Raw genomic sequence first — 19,462 nt, 5'->3', positions numbered from 1 at the left:
GAAGGAAGGAAGGAAGGAAGGAAGGAAGGAAGGAAGGAAGGAAGGAAGGAAGGAAGGAAGGAAGGAAGGAAGGAAGGAAGGAAGGAAGGAAGGAAGGAAGGAAGGAGGGAAGGAAGGAAGGAAGGAAGGAAGGAAGGAAGGAAGGAAGTGTTCTGCTTCAAGAGGCAGATCAGGTTGTGGAGAGAATCAGATAGAATGAGATGCAGGTGAGGCTTTACAGTCAGGCAGGATTTAGTCAAGAGGTAAGGTTTGAATTTATGGGTCTGCACAGAGCAAGGGTCCCAAATACTTAAGGCTCACAGAAGAGCTGATAGACAAAGCAGGCCTCAATTAAGTAGCAGTAAGGACCTTAGCAGTAGGTTATTGGAATTTCGGCACCAGGATCTGAGGCCAGCACCAAGGATAGCTCCTAGGGAGGCTTGAGGCTCTACTCTTATGTGAAACTGAGCAACTGTTGCCTTCTCCTCTTAAGCATCTCAACCTTTCTCTAATAAACCCAGCATTTAAAGAGTACCCTTACCCAAGAACCCCCAATGTCCTTTTCATATGACAGATACTTGAGGTAGATCAGGTGCTCAGCAGAAGGATTCTCTTCCCTGGTCAATTTCAGCCTTCTTCAGCTTCCTCTTTCTCAGGAAACCATGATGGATTCCAATAGCATACAAAGACTTTAACAGTCTGAAGACACAGAAGGCAAACTTGGAAGGGCTCACAATTTTGCCTAGGGTTTTAATTTGTTCACTTTCAACAGACCAAGCACAAATAGAAATGTATTCTGAAGTATTTCTGTCATGTGGCTACTAATACTAATACTACTAATTTTAGCCTGCAACATATGAGCTATGTTTTTTTTTATCTCCTTCTCCTAAAGTAGTTAGTATCAATTTACTTGTACAATTCACTTCCAATTCTTCTTGCTTGAGAATCAAACACTTAAAGGTACAGAAATATTGTCATTCCATCCCTTGTAGACACCATTGTAGTAACTAACTAGTCTTTTTTTTCTGCATGAGGCCAACACTATAAAGTACAAGGAAGGCAAGCAGCGCCAAACCTTCAGATGAAGCAGGACAGGGAAGAGGGAGAGCTTATATAAGCTAAGCATTGTATTTTTTTACCTGGACTTGGGTACCTTATCATTATTTAAATTATCTCTTTTTTTTGACACAACCTGCTAGCCTTTTTAATATTGATGTTTTCCTTTATTTCAGATATTATTTTGGGTGGAAGAGGAGAAAATTTAGCTAAGAGAAGCTGCTCCACCAACTTCCTGGAAGTTTATTTGTTACCTTAAAAAAAAAGCAACATAGAATCAACTTTGTAATAAAATGGTTTCCTTCCTTGTGGATTCATTAACCAAAGTAGTACTGTATTTTCAAATAAATACCTAGTCATCTCTGGAACAGTGGAAAGGGGTGGTCTGGATAACGAGCAAAAGATCAGGATTGGGAAAACCTGAGTAAGGATATGTGTCTAATCAGAAGACAAGTGATACCTGGGGATGTAACTATGCCCTTTAGGTAAATTGCAGCCAGTGATCTGGAGACTGGTAAGCAATCTAGGGCCATGGCTCATAAAGGCAATAAAATCAAACAGGTCGTTAGAAGCCAGGAGGACCTAGTAACCCAAAACAAAACAGAAAGGCGTGGCCAGTAACTAGGAGAGATTGATAATAGCCATGAGTGATTTGAATTAGTCAGGTCAAGAAAGCTCCTGAACAAATGTGGAATGCTCTCTTGGGGAAAAGTTCCCCCCCCCCAAAAAAAAGGTGTCAAAGAGGAAAAGGTTTGTGATCAAGATTTGTGTTCATTATATCTGATTCTAAAATTTGTGAAGACATATCTGCTGAGGCTAAAGAACATGAGAAACTCCCTTCCAGGAAAAGCATTTGTGTAGCCAAAAATTCACATTAATTGTGGTAAAAGGCAAGAAGAAGTGGGTTACACTGGTCAGAAGGAATAAAAATTCATTTATTAAGGATTGACTACATGCCAAATATTGATTTAGCTGTATTGATTTAGCTGATACAGATCTGGTATCAGATCTGGTTCTACAACTTATTACCCATGTGACCATAAGCAAGAGTGTCAAAACTGTATCTTGTTCTGGTCCTCCTGACCACCCACTCCCTTCTAATCAGTACAGTAAGTTTGCAGGCAGCCAGTATAAAGGAACAATAGCAGGAAGTAAGATTGCGAGGGGAACCTGGAAGTCACATATACATTGTCCCAAAGATCAAAGAAGCATACTTTACGAAAAAAGTATCATGTATTAACCAAAAGTCATATCCTGCTAATATGTGCTCAATCAGAAAAAGCCATCTAGACTTTGCTATCAGAGCCTGTTGGTCCTATGATATGTAAAACCCTGGCAAATTCCAGACAGTAGATCATGGAATGCTGCTGATAATTTTAAACTGATATGGACATGTTAACTTTAAAATTTTACTGATAATTTTGAAATGATTTGAATATGTTAATGAACTAACCCCATGGTGGCACAGATAAGAGTTAGTCTGTTTAAAAAAAAACATATAAAAGTGAGATCTCATGCTTACCATCTCAGGGAGGGAGAGGGGAAAGGAAGGGAAGGATAGAATTTGGAACTCAAAACTTTAAATAAAAAATGTTTTTTTTAGAAATGAGGAAAAATTAGACCTTAAATTCCTGCTCCCCAAACACTCTTTCATCTCCATCCAGTCCATGCTGCACAGTGCTCCCAACTCTAAACTGTAGTTAAGTGAGTGATACTCTGTACCTCTCTCCCTCCCCATCTTCTTTCTCATACTACCTGCCTTCCTTCACCAACTCATCCTTGGTCCCCATGCTAGCTGTCCTTTTGCTGCTTGTCTCTGTACTTTTTGTGCTATTTGCCCCTACATCTTCTGTGGTTATTAAAGTATGATTACAACTCCACTTCCTGCTGCCATCATGCTCTGTCTGGAGTAAGTACCCAAAGAATCAGGCATGCCTACCTCCATTTTATAATTTCATAATTAGTTATCAATTCAGCAAGTCACTTCACATTTATGGGCCTCAGTTTTCTCATCTGTTAAATGAGGAGGGTTGGACTTTTATAAGGTGGTACCTGATTCTGATGTAGAGTTTTGCTGAAGGAAAGGAAATAGAATTTCAGGGCAGTTGTAAGAGAGAAAATGTAAAAGCAGCCCTTCAGAGAAAAGGCATTCAGATTAAAGAGGCCAAAGTATCCTGTTTCCCAGCATCTAGTTCACAGATGACTGGTATGAGGACTTTAAAGTTGATAGCTGTGCTACTTTCTGAGAAGCCAAGACTTGATTGAAACTGAGAGCCAGATAGCAAAGGGGTAACCCAGAACTAGGCCAGTGAAGTCAAATTTAATCAAACATTCTCATGATATAGAATTCATCTTCCTGACCTTGGATAAATTATACTTTATTGACATGCATGCTACTTCTTAGTATGTTCATAATTGCACCTAAATAAATTGATCTACATCTGTACACAGGTCATTAAAGCAAAGAACTGGGCAATCCCATAAAGATCTAGTAGCAAGTTTACAGTCAGATGGTCACTAGCTGTCCTTATATTTGAACAAACAGTTCCATTTGCAAACTGGTTCAAAATGTCTATAAACTATTTCCAAATCTCCCTTGCAACCTAATTACAAATTTCCTTTTAAAAAAAATTATTGATTTTTTTACATAACAGTTATTTTACCTAATTCCTTTCTACCCTAGAGTGAGCATTCTCTTATAACAAAGAGAAACTAGTTAAACAAAGTCACTGATAAAGTGATTGTGTGATAGTATATGCCACATTCCAAATCTATAGTCACCCCTGTCTTCAAGGAGATGAGGGAAATATATTTCCTCATTGCTTCTCAGCAATCAGGATTGATAATGACAATTCTTCAATGTTTGACTTTGTTTTAGTGTCCTTTTTGTTTATATTATTCTAGTCACTGTATATATTCATTTTCTGGTTTTACTTACTTCATCCTGCATCGATTCATACAAATCTCATGTTTTTCTGAAATCCTCATTTTCATCATTTTGTATGAAGCAATGATATTCTGTTGCATTAATGTATCACAAATTATGCAGAAATCCCTTCATTAGTGAGTATCTACTTTTTTTCTAGTGTTTTGCTTTCATAAAAGGACTCCTATAAATATGTAGGCATATTGGAAACCTGTCTTTCACTTCCTTGGAGGTGCCTCATCCCTTATCAGTAGGATTTAAATCTATGGATTTAGAGCTGGAATAAGTCTTAGAAATCACCTAAACTCCTCACTTTTATACCTGTGGAAATTGAGACCCCAAAAGGTCAAGTACCTTGTTCACGGTGACATAGGCAGTCAGTAATAAAAGCAAAATCCAAACTCTGGTCCTTCGACTACAAATCCAGCCTTCTTTCCTTCTTATCACACCAATAGGATTCATCAGAGCTCTTAACCTGTGTCACCTCACTCTACCTGAACTAAGATGTTGGCATTCTCTCTTCATTTCATTCTTTGTATTCAGTAGAATCGTAGGCCTCTGCTTTTAAGATGTGAAAATGAACATACTTGTTGGCAAGCACACCACCTCACATACACACAAACACACACACACACACACACACACATCAATTTATGTTTCCAAGTAAGTTCAAATAAGGACAACTTTCCCTTCAGAGTGATTGATGGGCTAGTCATTAAATGGTGTTACTTTTCAGACAAGTTCAGCCAAAGAATGCTCTGTTCACCAGAGAAGAGGCAAAACATAGCCCTCGCTCAGCTTCCTCTGTCCTAATGGCTCAGATTGGGAGTCCTTCCAAACAGTCAAGATGACTCGGGCCAGTGAAGCTTTAACGGCTTTACAAGTTTCTATCTTTCTGAGCTTAACCAAGTAGAAAACAAGGGACATGCTGTACTGAAGGAAGGAAGACAAGGGTGTAATACTATGTTTCCCCTAGTGTCCTTCCTGGCTAGATGAAGTTCAATAATTAATACCAAAAAACCATAGTGACTCACAAGGCTACAGTGAACTTTTAGAGACTGTGTTAATCACACACACACACACACACACCCACACACACACATTACCCAAACAATGGTTTGCACATAGAAGTAGAAAAGGATCTGGTAACATTTAAAAGTATATTTTTTTAATTCTGTGGATTTTGTCAAGTTTAAGCAGGGTATATCCCTTAATGAAAAGAAATGCAATGCTTATGCATGCAAACAATGTAGAAGACATATGTACCTACATGTATATATGAGAGGGAGTCTGGCATAGTAGATAAAAGGCTAGAGGACTGGCCTTGGACCCAGGAAGAGCTGCAATCAAATCCTGTCTCTAGCACATGCTAGCTGTGGAGCCACAGATAATTGTCCCTCTATGCCTCTGGGACAACTTGCTAAGACTATAAGTTACAAGCATATTGCCAATCTTCCATCAGTGGGGATTCCAGACCAAGAGTTCCCCACACCAATAAAATTGCAAATTCAGATACTTTTTCCCTATCTGCTCCAAAAAGTGGATTATATTGTGTATATGCACACATATATATGCGAATATAAAGGAATTTAAGTATAAATAAATATATATGTATAGGAATATAAATTTTTTTTTAAAAAGAGCATAGATACATAGATTTACTCTTTTTTTGGATGAGACATATACTTTCATTAACATAGTAAACTCCCTCTACCAATGCAGATCAGTAAGTGCTCCATAACTTAGAGTCTCAGAGAATTGTCTGGAACCCTGAGAGATTGTGAATTGACCAAAATCATACAACCCATATGTGTCAAGCGATAGTCCTTGAACCCAGATCATCCTGACTAACATCAGCTCTCTCTCCTATACCACACTATGACTCTTGATATGTATACATATGTAACCCAGTTTTCTAGGCAAACCAAGAACTTTTTGAGTGAGACTGTCTTAGTTGATGGAAAGGGTACCAATATGACACTGTATGCCTATGTGAAGGCCTGTGTGAAGTTGATGCTAGAGCTTTGGAGAGAAGAAACATTCTTCTTCACTCCTTCTTGGTTCCAGAACCTATGTAGGCCCAGCTCCAGGTAGGAGAAAGAGACATTTTTTTGCATATTTGTAGGAGAAGCTGGTTCTTCAACATGTCAATGATTTCCAGTTTGCCTCTCTGGAGACTCCAAAGGATTTCCCCACAGATAAGAACAAGGCCTCTTTTGGTTGAATGAGATCTCATCTGACTCCCATTTGAAAAACTCATTTACTCTTGCATATTTTCTAGTATACTCTAATCTATGTATCTTCTCCAGTGTCTCTTTGCTATCTGCTTATATAAATGAGTTTACTCTCTATTTACTATTTGTGATGGTCTTTTGTGTAACCAGAATGAGATCAAGCTGGTGGTAAACTCGGGTTACTTTCCCCCACTTAAGAGAAAATAGCTCAGAAAGCAACTTTTTGTTCTGAACTAATTGTGTCCCTAGATCAGTAATATTTTTACGGGGCTGATAATATAATTTTAGTCTGGTATTCCCTCTCTCAGAATAGAACAGAGTAGACAGCCTAATAGTCCCTGATCCCCTAAGGCAAAAATCACAGTGATTTTGCCATAGAAAGTAGCGGCAAAATTCTAACAATATCTATCAGTACCTGCCCTCAAGACATCTGTCTATACATTTAGACAATCCATGTGAATATATACATCTTACATGAGCAAAACGTAACTTACACATATGATATGCCCAAATACACATTGGTTATTGACTTGAAAGTTCAGATTTGAGAAGTGGAGCCAAGATGGCAGACTAAAGACAGGGACTCACCTGAGCTCTCCCCAAACCCTTCCAAATACCTTTTAAAATGACTGTAAACAAATTCTAAAGCAGTAGAACCCACAAAAAGATGGAGTGAAACAAATTTCCAGCCCAAGACAACTTGGAAGGTTGGCAGGAGAGATCTATCACACCTGGGTGAGAGTGGAGTGCCGTGCAGGCCACACCAGCACAGACCGGACCCCAGCAAACCCAGAGCAGGCCTTGGGAGTGACTAAATCAGCAGCAGCAGTGGCTGCTTCCAGAGCTCTCAGCCCACAGGCGGGTCATACAACTGGCCAGGATATTACAGAGGTTTTTTTGCTAGCACTGAGGCAGGACTCTTGCTTTGCCCATATGCAGATCTGGATCACAGTACTGGGTGAGAAGAAGTCCTGGGGAGAGAAGGAGCACTGGCATAGCAGAACTTGTGGCAGCAGTGGAGAGGGGACCCTCCTCACAGTGCCAGGGCAGAAAAGAGTTCTTATGGTCACTCACCGACCAGAGCACAAGCCAGGAGAGGAGTAAACACCTCTCCTTAGGTCATACCACCATGGAAGAACTGAAAACTTACAAGTCCCTAGAAGTATCTCTGAAAACAGCTGCATAAATCCCCTGAAGCTTAGGACAGTGCACCCTCCACCCTGGAAGCAGAGTCTTACTTTATCAAAGAGTTAAAAGTCAGGTAAGAGACTGGAAAAATGAGCAAACAATGGAAGAAAAAAAAAACTCTGACTATAGGAAGTTATTACGGTGACAAGAAAAATCAAAACACACCCTCAGAAGAAGACAACAAAGTCCAAAGCTCCTACATCCAAAGCCTCCAAGAAAAATGTGAATTGGTCTCAGGCCTGGGAAGAGCTCAAAAAGAATTTTGAAAATCAAGTAAGAGAGATAGAGGAAAAATTGGGAAGAGAAATGAGAGTGATACAAAACAATCATGAAAAATGAGTCAACAACTTAGTAAAGGAGATAAAAAAAATTGAAGAAAATAACACCTTAAAAAACAGAGTAAGCCAATTAGTAAAAGAGGTCCAAAAAGCCAATGAGGAGAATAATACCTTTAAAGGCAGAACTGGCCAAATGGAAAAGGAGATCCAAAAGCTCACTGAGGAAAATAATTCCTTAAAAATTAGAATGCAGCAAATGGAAGCTAATGACTTCATGAGAAATCAAGAAACAATAAACAAAACCAAAAGAACGAAAAAAATAGAAGACAATGTGAAATATCTCATTGGAAAAACAACTGACCTGGAAAATAGATCCAGGAGAGATCATTTAAAAGTTATTGGACTACTTGAAAGTCATGATCAAAAAAAGAGCCTAGACATCATCTTTCAAGAAATTATCAAGAAAAACTGCCCTGATGTTCTAGAACCAGAGGGTAAAATAGAAATTGAAAGAATCAAAGATCACCTCCTGAAAGAGATCTCAAAAGGAAAATGCCCAGGAACATTATAGCCAAATTCCAGAGTTTCCAGGTCAAGGAGAAAATATTACAAGCAGCCAGAAAGAATTCAAGTATCATGGAACCATGGTCAGAACAACACAAGATTTAGCATACATTAAGGGATTGGAGGGCTTGGAATATGATATTCCAGAGGTCAAAGGACCTAGGATTAAAACCAAGAATCACCTACTTGGCAAAACTGAGTAGAATCCTTCAGGGGAAAAAATGGACATTCAGTGAAACAGAGGATTTTTAAGGATTTTTGATGAAAAGATCAGACCAGAATAGAAAATTTTACTTTCAAATACAAGACTTAAGAGAAACATAAAAAGGAAAGAGAAATCATAAGTGATTTAATTGCTTGTATTTCTACATGGGAAGATGATATTTGTAACTCATAAGATCTTTCTCATTATTAGGGTAGTTAGAAGGAATATATACAGACAGAGGGCACAGGTGTGAGTTCAATATGAAGAGATGATATCTAAAAAATAAAATTAAAGGGTGAGAGGAATGTAGTGGGAGAAAGAGAAATGGAGAGGTAGAATGGGATAAATTGTCTCACATAAAAGAGGCAAGAAAAAGCTTTCACAGTGGAGGAGAAGAGGGGGGGTGAGAGGGAACGAGTGAACTTTACTCTCATCGGATTTGGCTTAAGGAAGGAATAACATATACGATCAATTGGGTATGGAAATCTATCTTACCCTACAAGAAAGTAGGGGAGAAGAAACTTCTGTAAGTCTGCATTTCAAAAAGGAAAATTACCTATATGTACAAAAATATTTATAGCGGCTCTTTTCTGAGGGTAAAGAATTAGAAATTGAGGGGATGATAAGTTGTAGTATGTGATTATGATGGAATACTATTACGGGAAATAATGAGCAGGATGCTCTCAGAGAAACCTGGAAAGACTTATATAAGCTAATGCAAAATGAAATGTACTGTATATAAAGTAACAGCATTATTGTAAGATGATTAGCTATGAATGACTTAGCTATTCTCAGCAATACAGCAATCCAAGACAACTCTGAAGGACTTATGATTAAAAATGTTATCTATCCCCAGAGAAAGAATTGATAGTGTCTGCATACAGATTGAAACATACGTTTTTAAACTTTTCTTTATTTTTCTTGAGTTTTTTTTTTGTCTTTGTTTTCTTTCACAACATGACTATTATGGACATGTTTTGTAGGACTACACATGTATAACCTATATTGAATTGTTTGCCTTCTCAATGAGTGGAGGAAGGAGAAGGGGAAAGGATTTGGAACTCAAAGTTTTAAAACACAAATGTTAAAAATTGTCTTTACATTAAATTGGGGGAAAATAAAATACTAAATAAAAAAAATTATGATGGAAAAAAAGAAAGTTCAGAGTCAAGCTTACCACTTGCAGAGAAGACATTTTCCTTATTAAACATACAGCTTGGTGTCTAACCAGACTGCTATGCTCAAAATCAGTTCCCTATAGATACTGACAATTTGTTTCAAGTTCAACAGGTCCTTTTAGATGTCTCTTTTTAGAAGCTCAGGTAAAACTATATTATATGAATGCAATTTATCCAGCTGGTGTAAGAAGGCTACAAGAAGGTGGCTATAAATTCTGTTAGTATAGCACAGCATGGAGAAGGTGAATTGATTTTCCATTCACTGTGCCTGAAAGTTGATTTCCTTGGAAAAGAGATAAGTTTGGATGCAATCATGGTAAAGACTAAATTGAAATCACTTTTTTGGGGGGGTTATACAGTTGGAGTAGTTATCAATAATCATTTTTCTCTCCTCTCTACATGTGAAGAAGCAGTGAATGAAAGAGATAAATAGACAGACAGAAACAGACAGACATAAATAGATAAATAGATGAAAAAGCATTTATTAAGTGTTTACTATGTGCTAGATACTTTACTAAGCATTGAAGTTATAAATAGAAAAGAGAGACAGTCTTTGCTTTTAATAACTTACCCTTTTCTTAGGGAGACAGTACATAAGGAATTTGTGGCCTTAGAAAAGTTTTTTAGACTTGGAAATCACTGGGATAGTGACTAGAGCCATGTGACTATCAATTGATATGCCCTTCCCAGAAGCAATGTTACTGTCGATTTGGTTATTGTTACCAGAGCAAGAGTCAAAAAGTGGGTGTGAGTGTGGGCAGAAGAGGTCGTGACTGGGGGGACAGAAAAGAGAGTACCAGTGTGCTGGAAGCAAAAAGAGCATTGGGAGTGCAGGGACCTGGCTGGCCTAGATGGGAAGGCAAGGTGGGCAGGTAGGTAAAAGAAAAACCATCATGATGGCCACCCAAAGAGAACATCACGTTCAGCTCAAACTTTCATTAGTTGGTGATGAAAGTACTGGAAAAAAAAACAAAACACATTTTTCAATTGACTTGTGAATACAAGAAGTATGTAACCACTTTGGGTGTTTCATACTAACAGAGGCCCTATGAAATTCAACATACTCTATACAAAGAGACCATGAGAAATTTGGCAGACTGAGAGATAGTTGTTACATCCAATCTCAGTGTGTCATTATAATGTTTGGTGTAACATTGTTATTTATAAGAATATACCTAACTGTGAGTGCCAAAAATTGATTTGACATGTAATTGGGAAAAATACTATTAAAAAAAAAAAAATGTACCTAACTGGCATAGAAATCCGGAAAGAGTATGTGAAAATTTCCCTATACTGTGTAGCAGCAAAGTAGTTATTGAGGACAGAAATGTTAAGGCAAAATCCATTGTCTTTCATGGAAAGAAGAATCCCCAATGTTATGACATTTTATCCAGATGTAATGACTAAGTGGAGAAGCCCTTCCTTTGGCTGGCTAGAAAGTTTATTGGAGATGCTAATTTAGAGCTCTTTGCCATGCCTTCCCTTGCATCTCTAGAGGTTATCATACACCCAACCCTGGCAGCTCAGTATGAGTAGGACTTACAGATTACTCAGACAACTGATCTCTTTGATGAAGATGATGACACAGGATAATGCCAGTCACATGGTAGTAATGTAATAAATGTTTATTGATTGACTAAATGTAACAGAATGAAGCTAGAGTCCAGAGTAAAAGATCTGCTTTTATAGGGAACAGTTAGTCTTGTGGTGTCATATTCACTCTGAAGCCCTCAGTTTCCCAAAGATGAAGCACATGTTCTTCTCAGTTATATAATAAAATGGAAACCATGAGTCACCCCTGATGTAGGACCTGTGCAGTTAGCTGTTTTGTTTCAAATGTAAGACTGCTGCAGTCTCATCACAATACAAGCAGTGAAGGAGAGCAAGGAATAGTCAGATTTATGGAGAACAGAAGAATTCATGACCAAACAGGAGATAGAGAACATTATGAAATGCAAAATGGATAATTTTGATTACATTAAATTGAAAAGTTTTTGCACAAACAAAGCCAATCAACTAAGATTAGGAGGGAAGTAGAAAACTGGGAAAGAATTTGCACAACCAGTGTCTCTGATAAAGGCTTCATTTCTAAGATATATAGAGAATTAAGCCAAATTTATATGAATACAAGTCTTTCCTCAATTGATAAATTGTCAAAGGATATGAACAGGCAGTTAAGAAATTAAAGTCATCTATAGTTATATGAAAAAATGCTCTAAATCACTATTGATTAGAGAAATGCAAATCAAATCCACTCTGAGGTACCGCATCACACCTATTAGATTGGTCAACATGACACAACAGGAAAATGAAAAATGTTGGAGAAGATGTAGGAAAATTGGAACACTAATGCATTGTTGGTAGAGCTGTGAAATGATCCAGTCATTTTGGAGAGCCCAAAGGGCTACAAAAATGTGCATACCCTTTGACCCAGCAATAGCACTTCTAGGGCTGTATCCCAAAGAGATAATAAAAATAGGAAAAGGACTCATATGTACAAAAATATTTATAGCAGCTCTTTTTGTGGTGTCGAAGAATTGGAAATTGAGGGGATGCCCATCAATTGAGAAATGGTTGAACAAGTTGTGGTATATGAATGTAATGGAAGACTATTGTGCTGTAAGAAATAATGAGCAGGTAGACTTCAGAAAAACCTGGAAAGACTTGTATGGACTGATGCTGAGTGAAGTGAGCAGAACAGGAGAATGTTGTACATAGTAATAGCCACACTGTGCGATGACTAATGTTGATAGACTTAACCCTTCTCAGCAATTCAAGGATCTAAGACATCTCCAAAGGTCTCATGAGGAAAAATGCTATCCACATCCAAAAAAAGAACTATGGAGTTTCAACGCAGATCAAAGCATACTATTTGCTATTTTTTTCTTCTGTTTTGTTTTGTTTCCTCTTTCTGGTGATTCCTCCTATTGGTTCTAATTCTTCCTTACAAGGTGACTAATGTGAAAATATGTTTAATAGGAATATATATGTATAGCCTATATGAGATTGCACACTGTCTTGGGGAAGGAGGGGGGAGGCGGGGAAGAACAATTTAAAACTCAAAATTTATGGAAGTGATTGTTGATAAATCAAAATAAATTAATTAAAAAATGAATGAACCAAAAAAACACAATACAAGCAGTGAATATTATTGTTACTGTCATTCCCAATTCTTTTTTCATTTATACCATAATAAAGTTGCATTACAAATATCTTTCCTTTTTAAAAAGCACTGTATTTGGGATTAAGAGAATTGGAGTCTAGTCCCAGCTCTGCCATTAACTAGTTGCACCATGTTAGGTATATCTCTGTGTTCTTCATCTGTAAAATGGAGTGGGGTGCCTACAGATTAAATTATTTCTAAAGTCCTTTCTAGCTCTAAGATTCTATTATTCATAGGATCATAGATGTAGAGCTAGAAGGAAATTTAAAGCATCAAGTCTAACTCACTCATTTTACAGATAAGGAAACTGAGGTTTACGAGATCAAGTGATTTGTCCAAGGCCACACAACAGTGAGAAGCAGAGCTGATATTCAATCCCAGGTCTTCTAATTTCAAACCTATGGCTCTTTCCACAAGACAATAGTATTTACTATTCTTATTTTGATGAGATTCTAACAGCTCTTTGGTAAGACTTTGGCCACAAAGATTCTGGGAGTTTCATTTCTTTCCAGAGTAGAAGGAGAGGACACTGAGTTTAGGACTGGATAGCGGGGGAAAGGGTAGCTGGTGACAGTGACAGCTGCAGTTTCCTCCCTCAAACCAAAGCCTTCATATGAAATCCCAGGAAGAAAACTCTAAACTGGCAGCTTCCAAACTTTTTGGTTTTAGAATCCCTTTACACTCTAAAAATTGAGGACCCCTCCCACACACACACACAAAGAGCTTTTGTTTATGTGGCTTAATATCTGTCAATATTCTCCATGTTAGAAATTAAAAGTATTAATACTATTATGAAAATAGTTTTGACATTCAGGGTCCCCTGAAAATGTCTTGAGGACCCCAGAGGTTCTTGGACAATACTTGGAAAACCATTGTTCCAAATGGACAAGTGGAGTTTATGGTTGTTGTTGTTGTTGCTGTTTAATATAAGGCACTCATTCAAGTGCCCTGCTGCTCCATATATTATCAGGAAAGGCCCTGCCACCACTCTTTTCTCCTTTTTTTGAGAGATCTTCCCAAAAAATCCCTCTGTAAGAGAAAGTGCTACACTCCATTTCTGATCTCTTTAGCTTCCCCTTCTCCGAAGCTGAGAAGAAACAGGGTTTGAGAGTTGTTGTTTTTTGTTTGTTTGTTTGTTTGTTTGTTTGTTTGTTTGTTTTTGGCCCACCCAAGCCTTAAAGTAGGGCTGCTAATAATCGAAAGTAATCACATTAAGAACAAATGCCATCACAGATAGAGACAGCCTTATCAACTAGATCAAGAGTTCTGGTGCCCTTTGTCATTGTTAAGTCAACTTGGTAAATAAGGGGACCTAGTGAAGTGGCCTCAATAAATGTTTAAGTGTCCACTATATATATATATATATGGCAGGAACTGTGCTGGGGATCAAGGATACAAAAAAAAATGGCACTGTCCTGCCCTCAGGGAACTTCAGCATGTACACAAATGAGGTAGAATGTGAAAAGAAAGTGGAAAAGAAAGGCTCAGACAAAGGGCTTTAAGAAACTGAGAAGGGAGAGAATGCTCTCAGCAAGAGGAAAGGTTTCAATATGGAGGAAGTTGTGCCTGAGTTGGGTCAGTTTTTTTTTTTTAAGGCAATTGGGGTTAAGTGACTTGCCCAGGGTCACACAGTTAGTAAGTATCAAGTGGTTGGTCTGAGGCCGGATTTGAACTCAGGTTTTCCTGACTTCAGGGCCGGTGCTCTATCCACTGCACCACCTAGCTGCCCCAAGTTGGGACAGTTTTGATGAGAGAGATTTTGATGACAGAGATATGGAGGCAAGGTGTCCTAAGCATTGGAAAATGTCTGTGTAGATACATGGAGGTAGAAGAATACAGTATAAGATCTTGGATTAGCTAGAAATTCAGTACGTATTAGAGGAATGTATTAGGGGAATAATCAGGGTAACCTCCTGATCTGCTGGACTGAAATACTTCCCATGTAGCTCATGAAGATGAACATGTACTGTGACTCAGCACTGAAGAGCTTGCATTTTGTGACAGTATAAAAAAAATCTCTAATATTATTGCCTCTTGGAAATTATGATGGTACTTTGGACAGCATGGTAACATAATTTTCATTCAAAAATTCCATGACAGTCACAATAACTCAAAAGAACTTTTAAGTAATGGTGGTAATGTTAAATTTGACCATGCCAAGTTAAAAACAAAGAGTTTCTACTCAGCAGAATAATTTCAAGATGATCTGGTCACATCATGTGCATAGTTGTGAGGTTTCTTAAATTTTATTTTTATATAAAATAATTTTTAAAATAAGGAAATAAAATTTAGGAAAGTTATACACTTTGATGGGAAAACTTTTAAAATGGACTACTGATGGTTTTTTAAAAGAGGAAAAACCAAAAGTAAGTTCCATATTGAAGTTCTGGAATGTAACACCTCAAATTTGTAACAGCCTGAAGTATTTGAGATTATGAAATTCCAGTTGTGATAATCAAATCACACTTTAGAGCTGTTCCATTTCTAATGTCTTATTTCAGCATGACATGCCAATTAACAGATCGCTATCACAGAAGATTGTGCTGAAGTGTGTTAAGATTCTGCATGCTGCTGTCAACCTACCCCCTTCACACAGGCTCCTGTCCCATGGGACAGCAAAAGAAGCCTGGTTCTCAGTGCTCCATATGATAATAATTTTTATCAACAACCACTTCACTTAATAAAGCCTACATTCCTTTAATCTGTTTTTAATGATGACATCTACAACATCATCAAAAGTAAACTGCACATTGGTGGTGTCAATGGCCCAGGTAAAGTGGGTCCAGACATCCTTGGTATCTTTTCTTTCATTTAGATCTTCAAATGGACAGTGTATTGATGATGCTTGCTACTCTTCTCCTGACAGAAAGGTGATAGACTCATGGTGCAGATTGAGACATAGGGTTTTTGGACATGGCCTATGCAGGCATCTGTTTTGCTTAACTATATCTATTTGCTTCAAGTGTTCTTGGTTTTCTTTCTTTTTCAAGGGAGAGAAGGAGGTGTCATTTAATAAAAAAGACATATTTTCATTAATTAACAAATAAAAAAATTTTAAGTTGCCACTGAGTATGGCTACTTTTTCATATATTTAGAAGCTATATACTCTGGATACAGAGATTTAGTGGGCTTCTTTAGCTTTTCTTCAGAAAGGCCTTTTTTGTTCAGGAAGAGAATGATTGATGTGCCTGAAAGCCATCTGTTGTTACAAATGTTGTCAAACAGTTTCATACTTTGATGCATTCTGTTCATCTCTTCATCTTCGGGTATGCTGAGGCCATAATCACTGTCATACCTTTAGAACAGTATCCACTGTTTTTATTCAGCTTGCTGACCACCCCACATCAAATATCTTGAAGTACAAGTCTTTGAAGATGAAATGAGTCTCTGCTATACCTGTGATTTTTACTCTCATCTGGAAGACATCTTGTTGAGTTAGAATATGGCTGGTTTGGGGTAGTCCATCTAAGTCATGTAGCTAATATGATGCTGAGTTATTGAGATAATATTCCCTTAACCTGATGAAGCAGGCTTGCACCCTGGCTTCTTGCTGTAACTGTTTAATTCCTTCTTCTAGTTCTGGAGTCACGATCCCCTCCCCACTTCAGCACACTAGTAAAAATAGTCAAGACATCACACATGATGTCATTTGGTCCTCTTCAAAATGAATGTTCAACAACAACGACAACAACAACCAGTTAAAGCAAACAATTGCCAAGTATCAGCAGCTCTAGAAGCTTCTTTAGTCATCCTACAGCACTTACTCTATAGCATTTGCAGTCTTCCTCTAACTAGCCATCTTCAAGAATGATTTTCATCTTGTTTCATGATAATGCTTTTACTGGATTTGCCAGCACTAAGCTGCAGTAGCTTCAGCTCTGTGGCCACTTTCTTAGATGTTATTTGTTCCCAATGACTGGGAGGTGGGAGGGAAACCCTATCAAAGATGACTGGTGACTGAGCCAGAAAAGATCTCCCACTCAATAGGCTATATAAGTAGAGGAGTAAGGCTCTCCCCTTCTCCCTCTCCCTCTTTTTTCTCTCTTTTTTTCCATCTTCATCTCTCCTCTTCCTCCTCTTCTTCCTCCTCCTCTTTCTTCTTCTTCTTCACCTTCTTATTCTTCTTTCTCTCTCTCTCTTTCTGTCCCTCTCTTAAATACTAACACACATACACACGCACACACACACACACACACATGAGATTCTATAAGCTTTCGCTTGGTAAGTGGGAAGAAAGTTTCTCTCCTCTCACCCCAGCAGCCATGGCAGCTACAAGTACATAACAGCAACGAACACACATTTGCCTACACGAGCCACAAACTAGACCTCAAGTCCCTGGATGCCTCTTCTGTGTTGTGCTACCTTCCTTGAACCCATATCACAAAAATTGAGATTGAAATATGGACATTTCTAGTTCGGTTGTTAACCTTATGAGTTTGAGTGGTCAGGGATTCTTCAGCTGGTGCCAGCTGGCCAATCAGAAATGCTTTCTGAAACCACATTTCCCTCTGGGTGAAGGAAATCCTATCCCATCTTAACCTATTTAAGTCCTACACATATTAGCTGTGTGACTATAGGTAAGTCACAACCTTTCAGTGTCTCCAGTCAATTCTTTAAACCTATAATTTACAGTTTTGTGGCCAATCCACATGCCAATAAAATTACAGTTCCATGTTTTGTTTTGCTTTATAATGTCCTGGAAAAACTTGTGTTCCATTGGCATAGCCTCCAAAAGGCCACGGTTACCTTCACAAAGTGATGAGGCACTGGATTTGGGCTTTGATTAAAAAAAAAAATCCCATATTTACTGGTGATGTCTGTATCATTAATACTAATAATGATTCCCTGTCATGTGTTTGATGATGGAAAACTCACATCAGGTAGAGAATGACCAAATCCAACTTTATGGTTCATGGAACTGAGAACAAGCATGTTCTGAGTGACAGGGCTGCAACTAAAAACAACTCATATTCTTTGCATTGTCACCAGTGACCTCTAGTGGCTAACATGGATATTGTAGCAGTGAGTAATTTTCCCTGTATTTTTCCATTCTGATTTCAATTCAATTTAAGCCCCTACCAAGCAAAGATACAGTGACAGGTTCTAGTAATGCAAAAAAAAGAGGCAGCATGGCATAATAGAGAGAGAGTTAGCCTGTAGGCCAAGAAGAACCAAGAAGGATTCAAGTCCTAATTCTGATACATATACAGACTGTATGACTCTGAGCAAGTAATTTCACCCCTATAAAGGGTTAAATTGAATTGAAATCAGGCAACTTTCTAAGGCTTAAAGGTACAGAACAGGTACTAGATAAGCAATGTAAGAGGGAGTTTCCTATACCTCAAAATTTATTGTGTTTTTTTTTCCACCAATGGCACTGTATTGAGAGTCACACATGTGAGTTTGTACAATTTTTGGATTAGCTTGGGGCAGCTAGGTGGTGCAGTGGATAGAGCACTGGCCCTAGATTCAAGAGGACCTGTGTTCAGATCCAGCCTCAGACACATAACACTTAATAGCTGTGTGACCCTGGGCAAGTCACTTAACCCCATTGACTAACCAAAATAAAAAAAAAAAATTTAAATTTAAAAAAAAAACAACAGATTAGCTAGTTCTACCTCAGCATACTCTCTTTGAGAACCATTGACCTATACTAATGAAATTACATTTTTTAAAAAAAGGAAAGTCATCAGTTGGGTCCTGGGGAGGCAAAGACCAAAAAAAAAAAAAATCAAAGAGTTTACAAGCTCATAGGAAGATAGGGTATTCATTGTGAGTGTAATACATAGTAGAATAAGAAGAGTGAAAAGGGCAGTCTGCTGACAAGCATTGATTAAATATTTACCTATCAATGCCTGGCACTCTGCTAAACACTAGAGAGATTCAATTTAGTTCAACAAGCATTTGTTAAGCTCCTACCACATGCAAGACATTTTAATGAAACTGGTAATACAAAGAGAAAAAAAAAATAGCCCCTGCTCTCAAAATACTCACATTCTAATTGACGAATACAATATATACAAAGATAGATCAGCAGAGAAACAAGCCCTATGCTCATCAAGGAAGATTTCAGAGAGGGATTGATACATATCCTAAATTTGGAAAGAAGAAAATAAGAGATAAGGAAAGGTGCATTCCAGGAGGGAGAGACAACATTTGCAAATTCACAGAGGCCAGAGATGTTTGGTTGGAACATAGCATATGTAAAAGGGGTTAACATGAAATAAAGATGGAAAGATAAGGTGGACCCAGTTTTCTAAGGACCTCTAAAGACAGGTTTAAGAGCTGATACTCTTCTGTAATATCTTAGAGGGAGGCACTGGAGCCTATCCAAAGGAACCAATAGTGGTCTTTAATTGACATTGTTGAGTACATTTCTTTTGTTAAATATCGTATGACAAACAAGCATTTCATTTCATCCCAATCTCAAACCTGAACCACTGGATGGGTTTGCATTGGACCCAGCCATAAACAGATAGCTTAGGTGGAAGGGCAGATGAGTTCTGAGGTAGAAACATTAAGTGTGAGAATCCAATGGCGTATCTATGTGGCAGTATACAGTAGGGAACTGACAATATCAGATGAGCTCAGAAGACAGAAAAAGGCAGGATATATAGAATTGGAAGTAATCTACATAGAGATAATAATTAAACCCATGAAAATTGATGAGATAGCTAAGGGAGAAAGATTA

At 37.9% G+C, this 19,462-nt stretch overlaps 2 pseudogenes; one reads left to right on the top strand and one right to left on the bottom strand.

Moving 5' to 3' along the window:
* Positions 1–10,504: 10,504 nt before the first annotated feature.
* Positions 10,505–11,201, top strand: LOC114052152 (annotated as a pseudogene).
* Positions 11,202–15,846: 4,645 nt separating this feature from the next.
* Positions 15,847–17,071, bottom strand: LOC114052151 (annotated as a pseudogene).
* Positions 17,072–19,462: the final 2,391 nt, after the last annotated feature.

Source organism: Vombatus ursinus, unplaced genomic scaffold (assembly GCF_900497805.2).
Source record: "Vombatus ursinus unplaced genomic scaffold, bare-nosed wombat genome assembly UNPS02014807.1, whole genome shotgun sequence".
NCBI lineage: Eukaryota > Metazoa > Chordata > Mammalia > Diprotodontia > Vombatidae > Vombatus > Vombatus ursinus.
This window is presented reverse-complemented; position numbering and strand designations above follow the sequence as displayed.